The sequence below is a fragment of the Trachypithecus francoisi genome, unplaced genomic scaffold (assembly GCF_009764315.1).
Source record: "Trachypithecus francoisi isolate TF-2019V2 unplaced genomic scaffold, Tfra_2.0 Lachesis_group8, whole genome shotgun sequence".
Lineage (NCBI taxonomy): Eukaryota > Metazoa > Chordata > Mammalia > Primates > Cercopithecidae > Trachypithecus > Trachypithecus francoisi.
The window spans coordinates 30,146,370-30,169,113 of NW_022681473.1; the positions used below are offsets into that span (position 1 = coordinate 30,146,370).

Below are 22,744 nucleotides of genomic sequence, written 5' to 3' on the forward strand. Positions count from 1 at the left end.
GTCCAAGGTCTGCAGAGTGACATGGCCAGCCTCCAGCCAGCCCAGGTTCAGATTACAAATCAGATTAACAAGGGCAGAGAAAAGACTGCTGGGTACGATCGAAACCAAAACCACACTCTTCCAAATGGTTGACTTCCAAAAGTCAATAGAGTTTACGGAGTAGGTGTAGTCTCTAGGTTACCTCCTAAAGTGGAGGCTCAGTGTACCCAGATCTCAGTCTAGCTTCTCCCCTAGACATCCTACATCCAGCCCTGGGCAAAGAGCATAATTTGAAAACCCTTAGTTCCTGGACCACAGTTTTCCTATCGCATAAATGAGGCTAGCCACACCTACCTCAAAAGCGGGCTGTGTAGACCCACTCATCTCCTGCCAAGAGACTTGAGGTCTCAGGTCCCAGGTAGAAAGGGCCTGAGATGTGCTAGATGTGATTTCTGTCCTAATCCAAGCATCATCACATGCTCACTTCTCATTAATTTGTCAATGTCACATGATAAGCTAAGTCCAAAAAGGGCCACAAGGAGTTAAACAAATAGCCTAAATGGAGATCATGAACAACATTAATTAAGCAATGGCATCAGCACTCAGCCTTCAGCACACACAGTCAGAGGGAGTTTTTGAATATCTCTTTTTGGCCAGGCGCAGAGGCTCATGTCTGTAATCCCAGCACTTTGGGAGGTCAAGGCGGGCATATCACTTGAGGTCAGGAGTTCGAGACCAATCTAGTTAATATGGCGAAACCCCGTCTCTACTGAAAATATACAAATTAGCCTGGACAACCAAGTGAGACTCCATCTCAAAAAAAAAATAATAATATAATATAATATCCTTTTTAAGCTTTGTAGAAGAAAGCACAGTCAAGGCAACATGCAACATTTCCCCAGACAAATACCTTGCCCCAGTTTTCTGAGGGCCGTGGGGGGTTCATTACTACCAGACCACTGGCTTCATCGGGAAGGGGGGCTTATGGCAGTGGGGAATGGCCTCAGAAATGTTGCCTCTCCAGGAGCATTAAGAACTGGGTGTTCCTACAGGGGAGGGATATGACTGGCTGAGTGTTCCCAGACATTCTTGTCATGAGCAGCGTAGGGAGTAGAGTGCTTAGAACCAAATCGGGCGGCAGAAAAATAAAAGATTTAACAACACCTTTAGTTGACTGAAAAATAAATAAGACCAACTGTGCAAGAATGTGGGAAGGGTGGAGGACGGTAAGGGGTGGGGATTGGAGCCAGGGAGGGGTCAGGATGGACTAGGACAATGGATTTGACCATTTCAAGAGTCAAGTTTCCTCACAGGAAAAGACCAAGATGTTTAAGTCAAGGAAAGAGCAACAGCCCCCAGCACAGAATCTTGAAAACCACGTAATTGCAAAACAACAACAAAAACTATGACAGTGATAATAGTTCATATTTGTTGAGGGTTTAAAATGTGCTAGAAATAGAACTAGGCATTACATGAATTACCTCATTTAATCCTCACAATAACCCTGAATGTTAGTACTAATATTAGCACCATTTTACACAGAAAGGTTAAGCAACTTTTCTGAAGACATAAAGCTAGCAAATGGACTGGATATATTATAATACGTGTACTTGGAAAGGGGTGGGGAAAGCAACATAAGTCTTTTGAAATTACTTGAAAATGCATCCTTGTGTTTCTAAAAAGAAGGAGGATGTCTGTTAGGACCTCATACTTTCAATTTCAAAGTTGAGATCCTTCAAGCACGGTTCCCACAACTTTTTCCCCAAAATATAAATAGGAGACATATTGATCATCCTCGTGCCCTAATAAAGAAGCTCCCTTTCTGTGCAAATCAGTCTGGATGCTACAGAAACACCACTTCACAGCCACTCAAACCCATCTATCAGAACTTCAGTCTGGCTTCCCGTTGGAGGCCCCACATTGACTCAGGGGTTAGGATTGGCTGCCTGAAGCCACCTCAGACTTATTAGCCATGATAAAAGAGCAGTAATAACAGCAAGAAAAAAAAAACTTGAAAAATGAAGGGTGAATTATGGCTCTTTTGGAAGAGCACCTGATGTCTTAGCCATCACAGATTTGTCCTGATGACAGGCTTGCTTGTGTTATGGACATCACTGACTGACCAGAGAAAGACCATGAAAATGTTATTGGGGGAGCCTGAATTCCATCCCTGAGACAAAGAAATTGAGGAAAAGTCTTCACCTCTTCCACCATCACTACATCCATGACCCTGTTTTGAACATTGGAACAGTCTATAAAAACCTAGCCCTAAAACACCACCAGAACTTCATGAGACTTATTTCATTAGCATCCCTGCAGCTCAAGAGGCAAATAACATCTGAATTTTCTCACAAGTTAGACGACCTCTTCTTTAGAAGAAGTAGAGTTTTCCTTTTGTAGCGATAATCATTCAATAGCAGCAGGCAAGAAAGCCGAGTTTGTTTTTAGATCCTTCCTATGAGAACACTAGACTCGTGGCACACTAGGTCTCATATTTCCTTCCAGAACAGACTTTATTCTGCTTCTCTTGGCTCACTGGTTTATGCAGCAAGCCCTCTGGAAAATAAAATCATGAAAAACCCACCAGTATTGCCAGCAACTCCCTACCAGAAAGGTTTTTCAAGGAATTAAATCCCTTCCAGGCAATTATTCAGCTATCCTTCCAGTTGTTTGGAGGAAACCTTTGGAGCTCAAACAAAACTGTAAAACTCACCAACTCAAAAATGACATCCTCTCTCCTCAACAGGCCATAGCTTCCTACCAGAGGTTGCGTGGCTGAGCCTGATGAAAATGAGGAGGGGGCTCTCTGCAGCAGCTTCCCAGACTCCCAGCCCTGGGAGTTGTCATACATTCCATTTCACCACAACCAGAGGAAGGACCAGCTACATCATTTGCAGAGCTCAGTGTAAAAGGAACATGCAGGGCCCTTTGTTCAAAATTTATGAAGAATTTCAAGATGGCAACAGCAGAGCCTTAAACCAAACACGGAAACTTTCTAAGCATGGGGTCCTGTGGAACTGCACGAGTTGCACACTCGTGACATCAACCTTCTCCAAGGGGTCAGTAACCACATTGGCCTTTGCCCATACCCATGTTTCATTACTGTGGGTGGGCAGGGGTCTCTTCTGTCTTTGTTCCATGGACTACCTCCTGAGGTCGTTGAGAGGATTAAACTAAACATGACATTGAACAGGCCTGTAACCACCTGGCTTACAGCAGGCACTCAACAAATTACCATTATCATTCTTATTATCATCTTCATTATGCCAAAGTCTCTTCACACCTTCAAGGCTACCCATAGGCAGGAACATATGGGAAGATCATATTCCCCTTTTGGCAGAGACCATCTATCAACTGGTGCTGTTCAGAAGTCATTTCGTTAGTCGTGTATGAGAGAATGCTGTAAATGAGGTGTTCTTAACCTTTCAAATGTACGATGGATCTGTTTTGTAATCTAGTGAGGCCTACAGGCCTCTTCTCAAAATAATATTTTTACATGACAAAGTAAAATATTATAAGATTAAAAAGAAACTCTATTTTAAAAGACAATGTCAAAATACTTTTTAAAATAAATGCATGATATCACATTCTGGTGCAAAAGTAATTGCAGGGTTTTTAAATTTTTTTGAGACAGAGTCTCACTCTGTTGCCCAGGCTGGAGTGCAGTAGTGTGATCTTGGCTCACTGCAGCCTCTGCCTCCTGGGTTCAAACGATTCTCCTGCCTCAGCCTCCCAAGTAGCTGGGATTACAGGTGTGTGCCACCACCACACCCATATTTTTAGTAGAGATGGAGTTTCACCATGTTGGTCAGACTGGCTATTTTTGTAATTACTTTTAATGGCAAGAACCACAATTAATTTTGCACCAACCTGATAACAATATATGTGCTTCCTCATTAAGACATTAAATAAGAATATCTACCTAGTGCAAATCTAACTTGATATCAAATACCCACATTTTGTGATATATGTAATAGGTGTAATAAGACATGCAAATGTGATTTCTCTTGGTGACAGTCACAGTTGCAGTTAATACTACCATGGGGTTTTGCCTACATTCATACTGAAAGAAAATATTAAATTCTAGTTAGAGAGTATTGAAAATAAAGATGATTTTTTTTTACATCCAAGTTCACAGAACCTGAATTTACCCTTGGACCCCAGGTTAGGGATCCTTGTTGTTTTACTAATAACAAGAACTACTTGTTCAATTCAAATGGGCTCTAGAAACCACATTTGCATGACCAGAAACCTCATTTGAATAATTTACCAAGAGGTAGACCCCAGAGTGCCTGGGCAAAAGAAGTAATTTTTTCCCCCAAAGCCTCTAGAATGCCCAAGATTCATGACCTCAGCATCAGTGGTCAGTAGACATCTGGAGACTTGATCAAGAATTTTAGAGGTGGGCAATAGTATACTCACTCCTAAAAGCTGGTCATGTGAACTGCCTGAAGGAGAATCAGTATTTTCTGCAGGTCCCTATGTGCCAGGCATCAGGACACAAGGACAGGAACGTGCTGTGTACCCAATCACCCCAGGTCTCCCAGGACCTCCTTGGTGGTGGTTTGCAGCTGACTCAAAACAAGGTTCAATTTGGATGTCCCCTCTTAATATGGTTCATCCATCTCCCTGCTACCCACCTTCCCAGTAAAATCCCTATTGCATTTCTTTCCCAAGGTCACAGTGAAGAACCAACGTTGATCTTTACACACACACACACACACACAACCAAAATCCCAGAATTTAATACACATTCATTCTGACCCAACAGAAACTCACTGAAAACACTCAAATTGAAGATTTCCCTTGATATCCATTCCACAAATTACTAATATTTACTCACAAGGTTTTGTGCGGGTGCTTTCACATTCTTTGTTAATTTAATCCTTACAACAGCCCAGTGCAGTAGACGTTATAAACTCCATTTGCCAGATGAGAAAATTTAGATGCTACAGCTTATATAACTCACTCAAAGTCATTCAAGTACCCAGTGGTAGAGTCCAACTTGAGCTCAGATATCTGGACTCTAAGTCCGGTGTTCTTCACACCACATCTCAGCAGCTTCCAAGCCATAAAATCTCTTAGCCTTCTACCCCTTCAGATACACATGCAGTCAAATTTTACTCCATCAACATTCCTTGACCCACGGCCTTCTGCCTAGTGGAATTAAGATGACTAAAAGGTGAGCTAGCTGCACTCTAATTTTCTAAGTGGGCATGATCGAGACAGAGGCTGAATTTAGAGTGAAATCTAGAGTACACTGCAAAGACAAAGCAAGTTTTATCATTAGTCAGCATCATGACAAGATTGAAAATTGTTCTCATCTTTCAGACTCTGCTCACCTTATTGTCCAGAATACATCATCGGCCATACTAAGGAGATTTTTTTTTAAGGTTCCTAAGAAGAAGCCTGGAATAACCTCCACAAGACGACCATATTTTCCAATCTCCATTACTTTATTCAAAAAGTAGAAGATCCTCTTCTTATTCCAGCAAAAGCTCAACAGACTTTTGGGGGACGTTGTATCAGGCTGAGAAAGGGCTGGACAGGCAACTGAAATTTTTTGAAGCCACAATTGGGCCAATAAGAGCCCACCCCCCAAGATTATTTATTGTGCTTCTGTGATAGAAAGTGGGGTGGAAAAGCAGCTATGAAATTTTATGTTCATAATTACAACAACATCAAAGAAAAAGGACATTGAGACAGGGTCATACAAAAGTAAAAATAAGTTGTTATGGTAAAATGGCAGAGTTAATGAGGTGGTCTATTAGTCTAAAAATCCAACTATTATAATAGGCATTTTGGTTTCTTTTTATTTTTGGCTTTGTTTTAATCAGAAAGCACATCTTGTATGCACTTATACTGGCCATATTTCAAATAAGTAGGCAAGTACCCCTAATAACAACTAAGATGTTTCTGAGTAAAGAAGTGAGGAAGGCTCCCAGGGCCAGTGTGTGTGGCAAGATTGGAGGAGGAGAGATAATGTGGACCAACTGACCAGAACAAGGGGCCCAGCCCTGTAAAACAAACCGAAGACAGAATGTGGTTAGGTGCTTGTGAAATAAGTTTTCATAGGAGTATTTTACAGTGTGTCTCTTGTAAAACAAGGTCAATTAAAACCCTAGGAGCCTCTTTAAATGGGCCACCCTGCTTGGTCCTGTTGCAAGTTCTGGTTTCTCCAGATACAAGGTTGAGGCTTTCTGGGTATATCAGAGTCTCCAGGTTAGGGTGCTCAATGTTTGGGTCAGCCACAGGGTCTTCCTCTAGGAGAAGTGAGTCCACATACATTCGATCTACTCAATAAGCCATGGATAATCAGTCAAGCAAGCTCATCAGTACCATACAAACTCAGTAGACACCATGAGTACCTAAATGTCCATTTTCTGGCAGGTTGCTTTGGCGTTTTATAGAAGACACCAGTAGAGCACCTGCCCCTGTGCTTAGATGGTTCCCTGCCATCACAAAACAGTCTGTTTCGTCCACTTCTACATTCCCACCAGCTTGAGACACATGAGGCAAATTGACAAAGCTGGGATGTTGTCATGGGAGTGGATTCTAACATTTCCTAATAAAGGCTCCAGGTGTCAGATCTTAGTACCTCCACTAGGTATAGCCCTTAGCCCAAATTCTGAAGGCCCTAAAGAATCCATTTAAGGGCTCTTGCTAACCTTTGCTGCCTCATCCTTAGAAGGCTTCTCCCACCTGTTCTCAGTTCTCACAGATTCGTGCTTATCCTGCCAACCCCCAGGCACTCCCACCACTCCCAAGCACCACAGCCACAGAATCTGAGGGTTAAAATGGATCTTAAAGATGATTAGGTTCAAACCCTTTTGTCCAGAGGTGGAAACTAAAGCTTGGCAAAGGAGAATGTGTGCTCTGGGCCACACAGCTCTGCCAGTGCTAGAAGACCAGGTCCCTAGACTACCGCCTGGGCACCGCCTCACATCCCACCTTCCCTGCACTGTGCTCCCATCACTCCAAAGCTGGAGTTCAAAATTCTTCAGGGAAGATTCTTAAAGAAATATTTCCACCCCCCTCTGAAGTATAATAAACACTGTAGCAAATAACTCTGAGGGATCCCTGGAAATTTCTACTTCAGCACCTCCTGGCTTCCGGACATCAATGCCATTTAGCTTGAAACTATGTCCCACCCTAAGAATAGTTGTGGTGAGGAGCCATTCTCCTCACTGCACTGTTTGTTTCCTGCACAGCTTAGTAGCTTGGCCCTTTGAAACCTGTTCAATTTAAGTAAACACGTTTTTAATAACAGCACGATTGTTTGCTCATTAGAACAAATCTGTTATTTTAAAATCATATTCCTAAAAATTAGATCTGAAAAGTGTCAAATAAAGTTAATTATCTATGCCCTCCTTTCAGTTATACAGCAAGAGATTTAAGAGAACCTGGGCAAGGTGTGGCTGCCCTCCTGCATCTGTCTTCAGATGGCGATCCCTGCCATAGACCCGGCTTACCCAAGCTGAAAGCCACAGCACCGCGTTCGGTTTCCCAGTAACAAAGGCAGGGTGAGAATGTGGTCTCTAGACACCCAGGCTGCGGTGGAGCCAATGCCTCCCAACCAGGGCCCCACCCACAACAAAAATGAGTGTCACGTCAACTCTACCAGAGAGCGATCTTAACAAGAGAAATGGACTGAAACGGCAGCAACACGGTATCCCTGAAAATCAGGTTCAAGCTTTAAATTGAGTTCCTTAAAACCATGACATTGCTTCTCAAGTGTATTAGCAAATTCTACCATGGGATTCTTGCTCGCCACCCGACCCCTAACCCAGAGGTCTTTGTAAATCACATCTGTGTGAAAGGGCATAGAGATGACTCCATCTGGAAGAAGGGAGAAAAGACAATAACTTCTCAATAATTTGTATAAGCTTCTGTGTCTGTGCTTGATACTGTGACATGAACCAGGGTCTTGCCCTGGGCTTTCAGAAAAGCAAGATGGTCTAACAATCACAACCCAGTGCTCAAATCCCCAAATTTGTGGAGATTGGGTGGGGCAGGGGCATGGGAAAGATATGGAGGAAATAAAACATCGCAAGATTCCAGAAAGTGAAATTCTACTTCCTTAGAAGTGAACTTTGGCCAAAAGCACTCACGTTCTGACCTGAGACCCAATAGGAGTTCCTTACAGTTTCCAATTCACTAATTGAATTCAACCTAGTAAACCTTTTAACCTCTCAGTTTCCATTTTGTCTCATACCTTAAAGGAGTCAGAAAGATATTGAAAGAAGATCAGGGTAAAGTTGGTCAATTAATGGGAGCATTTGGGGTTCCCATAAACATGGAATCACAAGTGGGAATGTAATCAGGCTTTCCTGATGTCCACAAAGGTCAAAGACACTTCCATTGGGAGATCACATAATAGATTAAAAATGAAAACAATACGGCTAGGCACGGTGGCTCAAGCCTATAATCCCGGCACTTTGGGAGGCTGAGAGGGGCGGATCACCTGAGATCAGGAGTTCAAAACCAACCTGGCTAACATGGTGAAACCCCATCTCTACTAAAAATACAAAACTTAGCCGGGCATAGTGGTGAGCACATGTAATCCCAGCTGCTCAGGAGACTGAGTTGGGAGAATCACTTGAACCTGGGAGGCGGAGGTTGCATTGAGCTGAGATCACGCCACTGCACTCCAGGCTGGGCGACAGAGAGATACTCCGTCTCAAAAAAAGCCCAAAAAGGATTGTTTGAATTTAACAAATAGGTGCTTTTTAACCAAAGAAAAAGAACAAATACAATTGATTTTGAGCCTTTCCATAACAAACGAGGCCTGAATCAAACACATCACCCTACCCACACTACCTTGAAAGGTCTTGATGAAGGCCACCATCTTGCATGGTTATATAAGAGAACTTACAGCGCAGCTATTCCCTCAAAGTGACTTTCATTTAAAATGCCTCTCTAAAATATTTTGGAAACATAGTGAAGTATTGTCTCCATTATATTTATTATTTTTTCAAGTTCAACTATAGACCTTCAAATGACTCTCAATTCACTTTCCATCATGGTTTTTAAATACCATTAGCCATTGGTGTGAAAATAGTGTTGTCTATGTGACTCCGTATTATAAGAAGATGGAATTGGTGAGTTATTTCATCGTCCCGGAATTTTAGGTCACAAAAAGAAAAGTGGATCCTCTGCAAACTCCAAATGCAGCTATTAAAGTCTTTCTTAAAATCTCTTAAGAGCCTTTTCTGATAGTATCTCCTAGCCATGAAATTCTTCCTAATAACGTATCTTCTTCTCTTCTGTTAGAAATAAATTTTTCCCTTGACCCCAGTGGAATTAACACACAGCCACACAGAATCTCTAACTGCGCTTTTACACATTGAAAGACTATCTGAACACATCTTCACCTCCATGGCTACAGAACCAACTCCTGAATTAGACCTTCCATCAGTAAGTTATTGGAATCCATTCGCTCACTGTCTCGCTGTCACCAAGATGAGTGCAGATAACCAGCAGTGGCACCTGTGAACTTGAACTCAGAATCATACACTCTCCATCTTAAAAACACATGCTCTGTTCTTGTGATAGTTTGCTAAGAATGATGGTTTCCAGCTGCATCCAAACATCGCATGTTCTCACTCATAAGTGGGAACTGAACAATGAGATCGCTTGGACTCGGGAAGGGGAACATCACACACCGGGGCCTATCATGGGGAGGGGGGAGGGGGAGGGATTGCATTGGGAGTTATACCTGATATAAATGATGAATTGATGGGTGCTGACGAGTTGATAGGTGCAGCACACCAACATGGCACAAGTATACATATGTAACAAGCCTACATGTTATGCACATGTACCCTAGAACTTAAAGTATAATAAAAAAAAAAATTTTTAAGAGAAAAAATAAATAAATAAATAAATATAAATAAATAAATAAATAAAAAACACATGCTCCCACTATCCTGGGAGCATGGTAAATCAGCAAAGACGGACGGTGAAAATGTCGCTTTCTCACCTCAGTCTGATATTTACCAACAAGAAGTTAATTTCCCATTGTTCCCAGATCAGTCCACACTGGGGCTAACACTTCTCCACAATTTGTCCAAGCAAAATCAAAAGAATCCCTGTCTTAGAAGGCATTTGTTGCTGCTGAGTCACAACTGCCTGTCTGATCATAGTCTCCGAAAATGGAGTAAACAAAGGGTTAGTTTGTCCCCTTGTTATACAATGAAGCCCTTTGCCAAAATTGATTTTTGTTTTTTCTGGATTTTTGTTTTTTTTAGATATTCAGCTCTCCCAATACCCTTGCCTGCCATGGCTGCCTGGCCACTTTTTCCAGTGTGATTGTGTATATTCTTGCCTATTTCAAGCCATTTTCCAGTCCTGGAACATATTAAAAACAAATTGGCCTTTCCCTATAGCTCATGAGTCAGAAAAATTACCAGCAGAAGACATCTCTAGAAAGCAAGACCATGTACTCTGAGCCCTAACAGCTACTTAGCCAACCAGTTCTTCACTGAGCTATATCAGAGCCACCTATCTCTAGCTGCCTATTTGTTTCAGAAGAATTCAACCCAGGGGAATGGTTTTGCCACATAGGCATAGGGAAGCAAGGGGGCTTTTAAATTCGCAGAGATTGGAAGTCCAGACAATGCAGGAAATTCACAGATAATATCCAAAGTAGCCAGCCTGTCCTCCAAAATAAAATTCTGATTTGACCCAGTGAGGTAAGCCCAGGTAAGGTGAGCCTCACTTCCTGCCAGCCGTCTCCAAGTGTCTCTTCTAGTTTCAGCTGTCCGGTTTAAAGCAGGCTTCTCTTTCTACTCAGGTGTTTGGACTCCAGACTCAAAAGAAGTTTTAAAAATCAGGACTTACCTCATTTACCTAAAGATTCTGGGTGGGAAATCCAATAGCTGTGGCTGATGGAGGGGAGGCAGCAGGCTGCAATCTCACCAGCTCCTACAGGGATGGGGCACCACGGGCGTTATCAAGTCTGAGCCCTCATCAGAGTGAAGATAAATGCATGTGACAATAATTTTAAATCATTTTGTAGGATGTTAAGCAATAAGCCACCAACCGGGAATTCCCTAAGTCACTTCCCCCTCTTCTGATTGGCTACCTAGCCCTTTAAAAAAATAAAATAAAGGATTACAAACATTGGCTCATTTGCATTTGGCCAACTCACACATTAGTGTTCAAACAAAACAGGTCTAACCAGGTAATGCCTGTGTCTCAAGAACAGAGAGACAACCTGTTAATGGATGAGGAATTGATTTGGTGGTGACTGTTCTTTTCAGCTCAGAGGCTGTTTCAGGTGAAAAGCACCCTGCTCACCAAAGACACCATCAGGAAAAGGGAATGTAAAAGCAAAGTGAGTAGAAGTTCAAATCTGGAGGAGATGATGGCATGGGGGGGCCCTCTTGAGCACCTGTCTCATTTATTAGTCTGTATTTAGTCCACCCTGCTTTGGCATCAAGATCTTTGCCCTAGCTGTATAAGTACCAGGCTCTGAAGGGGCTCCCAGCAAGTTCCCTCTCCAGGCACCATGACTGCCTTCTTGACAGAGACTCTTGGCAATACAATGAACTTTGAAAAGCCTATCTCCCCTGGCCCCCAGTAAGAGCCTTGAGAGGTTTGAAAGGGAAGATCCTGGGAGGGAGGGTCCCTTACCAGGAGATGTTCAGGTCAAGCAGTCAACTCTCAAATATGCAAGAGCTGATTATCCGGTTGGTGGATTATCTAGGTTCTTCACTTCCTCTTGACACTTACATGATCTTTTTTAAAAGGTTTATTGACACTCCCTGTAGGAGTTAGAGATGAGAAGACCAAAATGCTGAAACTGGAAATAAAAAAGCAGTTTGGACAAGAAGAAGGTGGAATATTAGGGAGGATCTACAGATTTAAATACCCATGCAACCTCTATTCCCTTGGGCCAAGGGACATTTGGGGAGTTACCTGTACCTGCTTCAATGGGTCACAAATATACCTTCTTTAATATGGGTGAGTGACTGCTCCTAGCAAAGAGAAATACCATCCCCCAACCATTAACTTTCTCTGTCGAACCTTCCAGGACACTGGCCTGGCATGAGCGAAGTGTCTAAGCAGATTTCTTTGACTCAACAGGCCTCCCCTTTGTGGGAGAGGGAAGGGAAGTTGAGATTTGGCAACGAGATAAAGATGTGATCAAAACCAAGAAATCCCTTGTGTTAAAAAAAAAAAAAAAAAAAAAAAAAAAGTTCTGCTTATGGGCAAAGGCTGACCAAATAGAATAAAAACTGGTTGTTATATTAAGGGGGAACAGTGAGTGAGCAGTAGTATTAGTCTTTTCTTACTTATTTTTCTAGTTTCAACATGAATTCGGAGGTTTCTGAAAGTGTAAAAGACTCAGTGGGAGGACAAGGGTGGACTTGGGAAGGTCTTGGAAGCTGGGCAGGTCTTGAAGAAGGTCTTGAGGCTTTGGGCAGTGCAGTTTAGGGAAGTTCTAACAAGCCCCTCTGCCTCCCTAACCTGCCCCAGACATTCCCACCCTTCCCTACAGTTCAACCCTGTGAACTTGCCAAGGGCCCTGTGAAAATGCAAATGTAAACCCCGCCCCACATACACACTGATAAAAACAACAAATGTCCTTATTGCCCATTATCACATTAGCCCCAATTAGTCTATCAGTTCCAGATCTGAGAGCAGGGCCCTGAGGGAATGGCCTGCTGGAGTTTTGCTTGAGAGACAAATCAGGCACAACCTGAAGTAACTACATTCCACCCACTGCAGGGCATTTGTGTGTGGTGATGGTGAAGGGGGGTGGGTGGGGGGCACACGTGAGAAAAGGGAAGCATTAGTGCTACAGCCCGCAGGACTCCAGGGAAACAAACTTGGCCTTCTTTGCCCAGTTGCCTGAGATTAACCTGAGACAGCAGGGTGGGAGTAGAAGGGGTAGGGTTGTGTGGTCAAGAGGTAGTGAAGTTCAAATGCAACCCCAAAAGTGATGTGGCTCTCTGAACCAGTCCCAATCACCTTTAATTATAGGCCCTTTAATTTCTAACTGAAGAATTCTGGTTAAATCTCCATTTCTTTATCCACTTGTATTTAGTCTATCAGATTGGAGGACTCCGGAGAAGAGTCATATTGGGGTGGTAATGGTGGGAGGGGAGGGAAAGATGTCACCTCATACTCACAAGCCACTTTATTTGTGGAGGGTTTTTTTTGTAAATAAAGTACCTAAAAGTGTGCCTGCTACTTAGTGGATACTTATTAAGTATTGATTCTTCTTTTCACTTGGGTCTTAGTTGAAACTTCCAGAAGAAAAACAAAAATGAAAACAATACCCCTCACCCCCAACCTAAAAAAACAAAAAGCTAGAATTGCAGGTATATTGCATCCATAGGGAAAGTCCTCTGGAGTTTGAGGTCTTTCACCCTACTGCCAACTTCAACAAGATAGCACTGGCAACAGAGATAGATAGATAGATAGATAGATAGATAGATAGATAGATAGATAGATATGATGGGATGGATGTCTCAAGGCCTTCTACTACAAGTCTCAGATACATCAAGTATGTTGTTTATGGATACGAAGTTTAAAGTGTGATCACAAAATCATCAAACACAGCAGATCCTTTGTATGGACACATTGTAAGTTCTCAAGGAGGACTCTGGCAAGAGATACACCAACACTTGTTCTGTGCTCCAGGATTCTCTGGGGGGCTGATAAAGACATAGCAAAGTGAACAGAGTGATAAACAAAGCTGAATGTCTTTATTTTGTGGAAAGGGATAATCAAGAGAGAGAGGCCAAGCAGCTTGCCCTCAAATCAACTGAAACAAACTCCAGAAACCCAATTACTCTGCATAGAAATCTTTCTGGTCTTTCCTACAGATCAAGGTCCAATCACTGTCTCCAACCTGTGCATAGACACAGAGCCTTTGAGTCAAGTCCTGTGCTGGTCCCCACAGAGGAAAAGGGGAACACAGCAAAGCAAACCAGGTTGCGTGTGGTAGCCTGGAGACTGGGAGATCAGTTGGATTGTCTCCTAGAAGATCCAAATTGTAAAACCAAAAAACCCTAGGGATCTTAATTCCCAAATCAAGGCCAGGACAAAGAATCTTTTTAAGCCAAGTATCAGGCCTTAAGGAATCTCAGTCTTAACACCAACACAGGCTGTGGCTACAAGATTAATGGGAGCTGTGTGCTTGCTTTGCAAGAAAGAGGATGCTCACATACGTTACACAATACCTTTTAACTAGAGGGCCTATATTTATTTTTGAAAGCAAGTCTGTGTTTGTATATATTTCTGTCTATCATCTCCTCCTAATGACATGATGTTACCTCCAGGGCAGAACGTGGCATCTATTTAGTGAAAGCCATACAAGAATATGTAAGACCAATGGGAAGAAGAAACTCTTTCTGGTCTTATGAAACTCATGGGGAGGGGAAATTAAATCGAGCAGAATATGATCATTTATTACACTGGTTACAGTCAAAAAAGGAACAGAATTAATAAGTATCATTTTGCCTCTTAATTCTACTCCCCTCTAAAGGTCACATTTCCCAAATCTTTTGGTTTTGGATTAGATGAGGTTCTTGGGGATCTTCATTATCCTCTAAGGACAAGCTTCATGGTCTCTGAAGGGGGCACTTGAGTTCTGTTTGGGAGGTCACACATTGACAGTTGTTCTAGCAGGTTGATGTGAAACACACCAGTCATGCCTCCTGCCATTATGTCTGTGTGCCTGCATTCTGAGCAAATCCTGGCCCAGTGGCATGTGCCACTGGTGTGCCAAGGTGGGGCCACTTTGGTGCTGGAGGAGGAGAGGGTGGCTCACTCTTCCTGGGAAGAATGACCCACTGTGTACACACACACACATGCATGCCCATACACATACACACTACACACAAATACACACAAAACTCAGGCATCTGAGCATGTTACTAAACTTACCCAAGCACCAAGGATGAATTTTCTGGACTCCTCTTTCATATTTTAATTATTCTCAAGACACCTCAATTCTTGCCTAAACTAATTTGCCCCTGCCCTGTTCCTTTGGCCTTGTCTGTATTTTATTAATCTCTTTCTGGCCTTATCTTTCCCCACAAATAGCTTTACACAGTTCCCTGACTTAAAGCCAACCTCACTGCTACGATAAGCATTTTGGTTCTTGAATCCAACTGTCTTCAGTTTCTTCACAGTATTTTCATCAGGGTCTTCAAAAAGACTCATTTCTCAGTCTCAGAAAGGGAGGGAAGATCATGAAAAAGGTGGCCATTTTCAGGCAACATCCCTGTGGCCAGAATGTTTTCTTTTTTGTACAAGAAAGAGTTCTTTATAAGTATAGCACTTAGGATGTTTTGTTTGTTTTTCCAGGTATTATTCTTTTTATATTGACAAATAAAATTTGTATATATTTATGGAGTGAAACATGACATTCTGATTTGTCATATACATTCTCATTTGTCATATATATTTGTCATATACATATATGTATACATATATATGTATACACACACACACATTGTAGAATGGCTAAATTGAGCTAATTAGCATGGGCATTACCTCACATACTTGCCATTTTTGTGTGTGGTGAAAACACAATCTACTCTCTTAGCAATTTGCAAATACATGATACATCACTATTGACTATATTTACCATGCTGTACAATTAGATAGCAATTGTTTTAACATAAGAACTCTTTTTCTACTACCATGGAATGCCAAAATATAAAAGAGATTAAAGAAATGCAGCCATATATGAACTGGAGGTAGGGCAGCTACAGCCCCGCCCCCTTGTTTTCCCTTCCCTACCTTCGTAGGCATCCAGCCTTCTCTGCTATATAGTTCTCCCTGCTGTGTCCATGCTAATGGAGCATCCAAATTACCTTTACAAATTCAGACTCCTGAGTTCCTCCACTCATCTACCAAATCAGCAAACACCTCCAAGGGTGAGGTGACAGTGGAGAAAACCATCGGTTTTGCATTCTTCATTGTCCATTCATATTTAGTGGGCTCCCACATTGTTCCATGGATGATCAACCAGAGAACTCCATTCATGCCACTCAAGAGGATATTTTGGTACAGCCAACCTCAGGTAAAGGTCTCAGGGCCCGGCCTCTTTCACCTAGGAACCATGAGAGACAGCAAACTCTCAGGCCCAAGTAGAAAATGTATAAAATCTCCATCCAGATGCCCAATTATTTGGGATAACCTGTGGTGTCAAAAGACCAGGGACTCTCAGAGCCTATTCCAACAGACTTAGAAAAGCAAGGTGGCTCTGCTCCCTCAGAAGCAGCCTGATGTGGTGAAAAGGACATCGTTTTTAGAGCCAGACAGCCTAGGACAACTTTGCCATATTTGCTCAAACTTTAGGTCTCAGTTTCCCTATCTGTTTATTGGGGATATTAACATACTCAGTGAGCTGTTTGGGAAGTTAAATGAGAAACAGTGCAAAGTATTAGGAGATTGCATGGCACTTGGTGGCTCTCTGGAAATGCTTATTTACTCCCTCCACTAAGTGTAGAGCTTGAACCCCAATACCTCCACCTTAGGAAGGAATGAAGTTTCATATGAGTGGCCAGAGAACTAACCTTCCATGTTTCTAAGAAAAAGTAGGAGAAGAGGCCAGGTATGGTGGCGCATGCCTGTAATCCCAGCACTTTGGGAGGCTGAGGTCAGGAGTTCGAGACCAGCCTGGCCAACATGGTGAAACCCCATCTCTACTAAACATACACAAATTAGCTGGGCATGGTGGTAGGTGCTTGTAATCACAGGTACTTGAGAGGCTGAAGCAGCAGAATCGCTTGAACCTGGTAGGTGGAGGTTGCAGTGAGCCAAGATCACGCCATTGCACTCCAATCTGGGCAACAAGAGCAAAAATCCATCTGAAATAAGAAAGAGAGAGAGAGAGAGAAAGAAAGAAAGAAAAAGAAAGAAAGAAAGAAAGAAAGAAAGAAAGCAAGCAAAGGAAAGGAAAAAGTAAGAGAAGGAGGTGAAGCTGGAGTGGCATAGAAAAAAAGAAACAGAATAGTGACTATTCGTATTCGTTACGTTTTAATCTTGTCCCAGTGACTAGACTAAGAATTTAATTTGCATTATTTCATTTAAGCCTCACAAAAACTCCATCAGACAGGTACTATTCATTTTCTTACTTTACAGATGAGAAAACCGAGCCTCACGAGCCTGATAAGTTAACATGGCCAAGGTTGCACAGTAAATAAGACAAGTAGCTGGAGCTCAGACCAGACAGTGTCATTGCAAAACAAGATCTCTTAACCGCAATCCCCTCCAGAAAAGAGAAGCTTTGCAGCTGGCTGAAATTTGAATTACAAGATCTTAGACATGGAAAGTCAAGCTCAGTTCTGGAATGCAATTGGAAATGTGAATGTTTCTCAGAAGAGCGAGATCGGAAAGTTAAAATGAAAACAAAAAGTATAAAATATACAAACAGGTTTGGATCTTATAGAACAATGTTTAGCCCCTGCCCTTCAGAACCAAATATTTAAAAAAGCTAAATGCTCAGAATAAGAATTGAGGGGAAATCCATTGGAAAAGTTGTGACTTGGCCTTGCCTGGGAAGTCATGAGGCTCTTGTGATACAAAGGTCACTCTGCCACCCACCAGGCTTAATAGCACTGAGCAAGCTAAACACCCCAGGGAGATCCTTAGGCATTTGGATCCAGAAATAGCAGAGAGGAATAAAGCAAAGAGTCGCTGTGATAACAAAGGCATTAAATATGAAGGTCAAGGGCAGTAGTGAAACTTAATTGGGGTAAGGGTCACTATCAGTTTCTCCATCCTCATTCTTCATATGCAATTGAGAGTGTATCGAAGTAGTATAAAATCAACCAGACTGCTGCCCATAATGCCTTTCAGATAGAAAGCAGGAGATCCAGACCTGCTCATACCCATGGAAAGAATGCGTCTACAAACCTCCTGGAAGTGATACCAGAGAGCTGGCAGCACATCCACTGCAACTATGCAAAAAGACTCATTTGTATAAATAAATTATCCATTCAGTTCATTCAAAACATATGCACCTGAACACTGGTGGAATGTCAGGAAAGAAGCCCTTGGAATTATTTCTGAATAATTTCATGCTCGGGGGAAATTCAGATGAAATCTCCCAATATGTGTCATGGTATGTCTATGACTTTTGTCCCCTCTCTCTCCCTCACCCCTATTCTTAGCAATCACATGAGAGTCCAGGGTTTAGAATTAGTCAATCTGTCTTCCTGGACAAGGAAAGTATGCCAAAAAGTACTATTTTGAGACTTAGTTTCTTTTATGACAAGGCCCTAGGAAAGTTTGATGAGAATTTTGATTTATATTTAAAGGTTAATAGCTCTGAAATTCTGAGAACCAAAAAGTATTATGTAGGTAGGTGTGCGGTAAAACTGAAATAAGGAAGTCTTCTGCAAACTGAGCCAAAAATCTGCATAGTCAGTGCATCTGAAAAGTTTTCGTGTGAGGATAGCCCTGCTGTGAAACAGACCAACCACACTCGGCTCACTTCCTTACGGTGGAAACATGGAGGCTATTAAGCTTGGTTATGCTGGAAAGAATGGGGTAAGGAGAGCAAGGGGAAAGAGACATCTCTGACAAGGAGAGAAGGGCATGCCTGGCTTGCTGTGGACTTTATTGATTAATGCCAAAGATACTTTAAAGTCTGCTTAAGGTTTATGATCCTCAAATTCATCAGTCTGTGGCTCTCCAGGAGTTGCCAGAACCACCAGGGCAGAAAACCTCAGGGAGTCCAACTTTAGATCTCACAATTGTGCATGGTTGTAGTGGGGGATGGTGCTCTTGGCAAACATCTGATTTTTGCAAATCCATTTTCTTTCCAGCTTGGCAGGTCACCTTAACTTGGAAGTTCAATGCCCAGCTGGGAATAATATGCTTGTTAGGGGATGGGCCAACGGTCTGTGAACTTGAGCCTTGGCTGGGGGTAACATTCTTTGCACAATCAGGTAAAACAAGCCTGGAAAGCCACAGCATCATGCCACTGCAGGCATCATTGCCAGGCACCCAGACCCACTGGGGGTCACTGCATGGCCCATGGCCTTACTCAGAGTAGACCTGTTCTCTCTTTGAACTGCAATCCCTCCCATTCCTCAGAGCTGTTGGCAGCAAGCATGGGGGAGAAGGCAGAGCTGCTGGGAAAGAGGGCAAAGTGAGACCAAGAAGGGAAAAGACAGAGAGAGAGAGCAGTTCTTGCATATTTCATCCTGATGACCATCGAAAGACTTTGAAATGCCCCCCACAAACTTTCATTGATAATATTTCTTACCATGTTAGTCACAATTCTGCCAAAATTTTATGCACATGTCTTCCACTCAGTACTTCCTCACATGTATAGTCTTCTCAAAAAGCAACTGAATCATTTCTTCTTTCAAAAATCTTTGTGGGTTCTCCAATTGCTGGAGCTATGGTCCTCAGAGGGAAGTACACCTACCTGAGGTGGCAGGCAAGATGATTCTAAGTTTAAATCATAAGTTTTATTTTAACAGCCATGTGTGTTTGATATGAAAACAAATGTAAAGTTAAAAAGCAAGTCACTTGAAGGAAAAGCATTAAATAAGTAATATAGGTGGGTACACAGACATGCAAATATGGTGACAATGGAATGAGACAAATTGAAATTTGGAGAAAAAAAAAAATGGCTAAAGACAGGCAGTCCAAACTCCCTGAGGGTGCGGTATTCTCCATCCTCCACCGCCTGGTCTCTACTGACATGTCCAGTCCTCAAGCCCTTGGTCTCCAACTCTACCTCACAGTGTCCACCCCAGGTACAGTGGACCCATGTCACTTTCACACAAGCATTCTGTGCTCCTCTGCTTCCTGATCCCAACATGTGGTACCCAAACCGTTTCCAATGCCATTTCTCCATTCAGTCTTCCTCGTATTGCCTTCATCAGAATTTAAATCTCCCCGGACTGTTGGTTTGCACTTGGAACTATTCAATAGTCTACATTCCACCAATGTTTCTGGAGTTTCTGCCATGTGTTGGGCACTGTGCTGGGCACTGGGGCTTCAGTTATAGAAGTAAAAAAGAAAAGAATTCCTGCCGTCATACAATGTAGATTCAGATGAAGCAAGATGACAGCATGTTTCCTATTCTGCCATGTGGGGCTGGCTTGGAGCACTATTTTTCCACTTTCAGCCTGGTGAACTGAGGCAGACAGGGCTCTTCATCATGGTCAAATACCCAGAAAGTCCTGACATGACTCCTTCCAAGAAGGAGGGCATTCAAACCTGCTTGTTGAACTGAACAAGCAGGTTGAATTGAAAAGACGTCTTTGCAGAAAGAAACAGTGCAGAGTTGCTTCTGCAATTCGCTCTGCGTCCTCCTCTTCTCTCTCTTATCCCCATCCCCTTTCCAGGCCCACCAACCAACCCTCCACGGGCAGGCTGCATATAGAGCAACCAACTCATCTTAGACTTTCCTGACTTTGGCACTGAATGCCCCACATCCTAGAAAACCCCATATTTCCAGGCAAACCAGGAAGGTTGGTCAATCTAGATGCATGCACATAGATTTTGCTCCAATACTACTTTCTCCAACAGCTATGTGTCCTTAGGCAATTACCTACCATCTCTGAGCCCCTATTGTCTCATCTACAGATGGAAATAATACCATCCCCCAAGGCTGCTGTGAGGATTAAAGATATAATGTAAGTTTAGGGAGAATACATTGCACCATGAATGGTTGCTGTGATTGATACTGTTGGTGGACTGAGAGCAGTGCAAAAAGAGAGCACTGTGCTGAATCAAAGAACCTCTGATCTGGTTAATGCCTGCTAAGCAGCCATCTCTCTTTTGGAGGCTGACAGGTCAATGGTCATGTGGCCACAACGGACATAGTTTGGCCAGGGTCTCTGAATGGCAGGAAACAAGAGACTTGCTGTCAAAGTGCTGTAAACCAAACCCTCAATCTACCCAGCTCTGCCTTATTATTTTTATTAAGCCCTTACTATGTGCCAGATACTAAGATCTCATTTAATCCTCACAAAGGCCCCACAAAGTAGCATGATAATCCACTATCTTAAGGATGAGGACGTTGAAGCTGACAGACATTAACTTACCCAAGGTCACACTGCTGGAAAGGACAGATAGAAACCAGGTCTGCCTGATCTCAGAGCCTCTATCCCTAAGCACCACCTACCCATCCATAAGAAACATCCTCTCCCTGTGCCCCGGCAGGAGCTGACAGCTTTGCTCCCCTTCACCTAGAAGGAAACTGGCATTTTACTAGGCACTGGGCAATCCGATCAGTCTTGGAAGAAAGGGGAATTAGCAGGCAAGCCCTTGCTTGCTGGGAGATGGTTTACCCTGAAACCCTTCTGGGTTTCCCAGAACCCTGAGTAAATATTAACATAATCTCATTACGTTGCTCATTATATTGCTTCAGATTGAGGATAAAACATAGAAGCAACCTGGGCCAATGTATCCTTGTGGTTTGAATGGATTATTTTTCAGCCCAACAGTCTAATTTATGCATACACCATTATGGAGAAGAGGGTTCCTGACTTGGAAACAGACTGGGGTTTTCATCCCAAGTCTACCACTTACTAGCTATGCCACTTTGGACAACTTGAGGCTCAGTTCTCCCATCTGTAAAATGGGTGTAAGTTTGTCCCAGCATCAGCATTAGCATCCACATCAGCACCCCTCGTGGAGTGCTTGCAGTTTGCTAGGCACTATACTTGCATCTTTGCATCAATTCCTCTCAAAAGCTCTTGGATGCAGTTACCATTTTTATCTCTATTTTATAGTTGAGGAAATCAAGGTGTAGACAAGTTAGGAAGGTTGAGCCAAGGTCATACCTCTAGATAAGTGGCAGAGCCAGGTCTGAAACCCACCTAAGAACCTTGCTCTTTATCCCTGTATACTACTTGTATAACCTGTGCTGTAAAGCTTTTATTGAGATGACACGTATGAACGTGCCTGGCTCACAGGTCACCTATGATAGCATCCTCTGTTCCGTAATTCTCTGCCACTGCTCCTTACGCATGCCTGGAAAGAAGAGAGAGGGGCTCACCCTCTCCGTGGGAGCACCCACACCTTACCAAACTGCACTGCTCTCCAGGGTGACAGCGAATGATTCACCAGTTTGGATAAGCACAAGTGAGCCTGCTAGTGACTCAGGGACATGCAGGGACCAAGGGAAGAGCCTATACCTACAGAACAAAGCCAGACAGCAACTTGTGACGAAGATAATTACAGGCTGGAATGGCAACACCAAGGCCAAGGGCTGTCTAGTTTATACGATAATTAATCACAACCTCAAAGACTTTGAGGAGGTCTGAAGGCTCCACCAGGACCCTGGGGACCAACGAGGATTTTAAAAACAAAAACCAAAACTGAAAAAACTTCCCCCAGTCCCTATTACCACACTGTATAATCTCCTTGCCTTTCCTCCCAGTGTACACCCAGGCCCAAGTCCCCCAACACTGCCCCCAACTAGCCCAGTATTCTCAAAAAGGGTGGGAGGAGGGCATAGGGTTGGGAATGTGGTAGAGCTGTCAAATATATACAAATCTACAATGTCAGTTCAAAAGTGGAGGTCATGATCCTTTGCATTGTCTTGCAACAGGATAAAAATAGCTCATCGTTCATCAAGATAGAAGATGAAAACCTACCACTATCATATCTGACAATCTACAACACCACCCTCTACCTCCAAGTTGAATCCTGACATGCTGAAATTGAAGCTATATGAAGCATTTTGGTTTAAAGTCAGATAGACCTAAGTTTGTATTCCAGATTTGCCACATGTGGCTGTGTGACCTTAACCTTGGCCAAGTAATTTGAC

At 42.8% G+C, this 22,744-nt stretch overlaps 1 protein-coding gene across 7 annotated transcripts in view; it reads right to left on the bottom strand.

Moving 5' to 3' along the window:
* Positions 1–22,744, bottom strand: part of EHF (ETS homologous factor) — a 57,253-nt gene that overhangs the window by 31,111 nt on the left and 3,398 nt on the right. For 2 of the 7 annotated variants that reach the window (XM_033204970.1, XM_033204964.1), the window contains exon 1: positions 10,822–11,004. The exons of 1 other annotated variant lie outside the window; for it this stretch is intronic. The gene's annotated coding sequence lies outside the window, so the exon portion shown is untranslated. Of the gene's footprint in view, positions 1–7,451; positions 7,508–10,821; positions 11,005–11,616; positions 11,768–22,744 lie in introns of those variants that run through there. 4 more of the 7 variants (XM_033204968.1, XM_033204966.1, XM_033204965.1 and 1 more) reach the window with 3 other exon arrangements.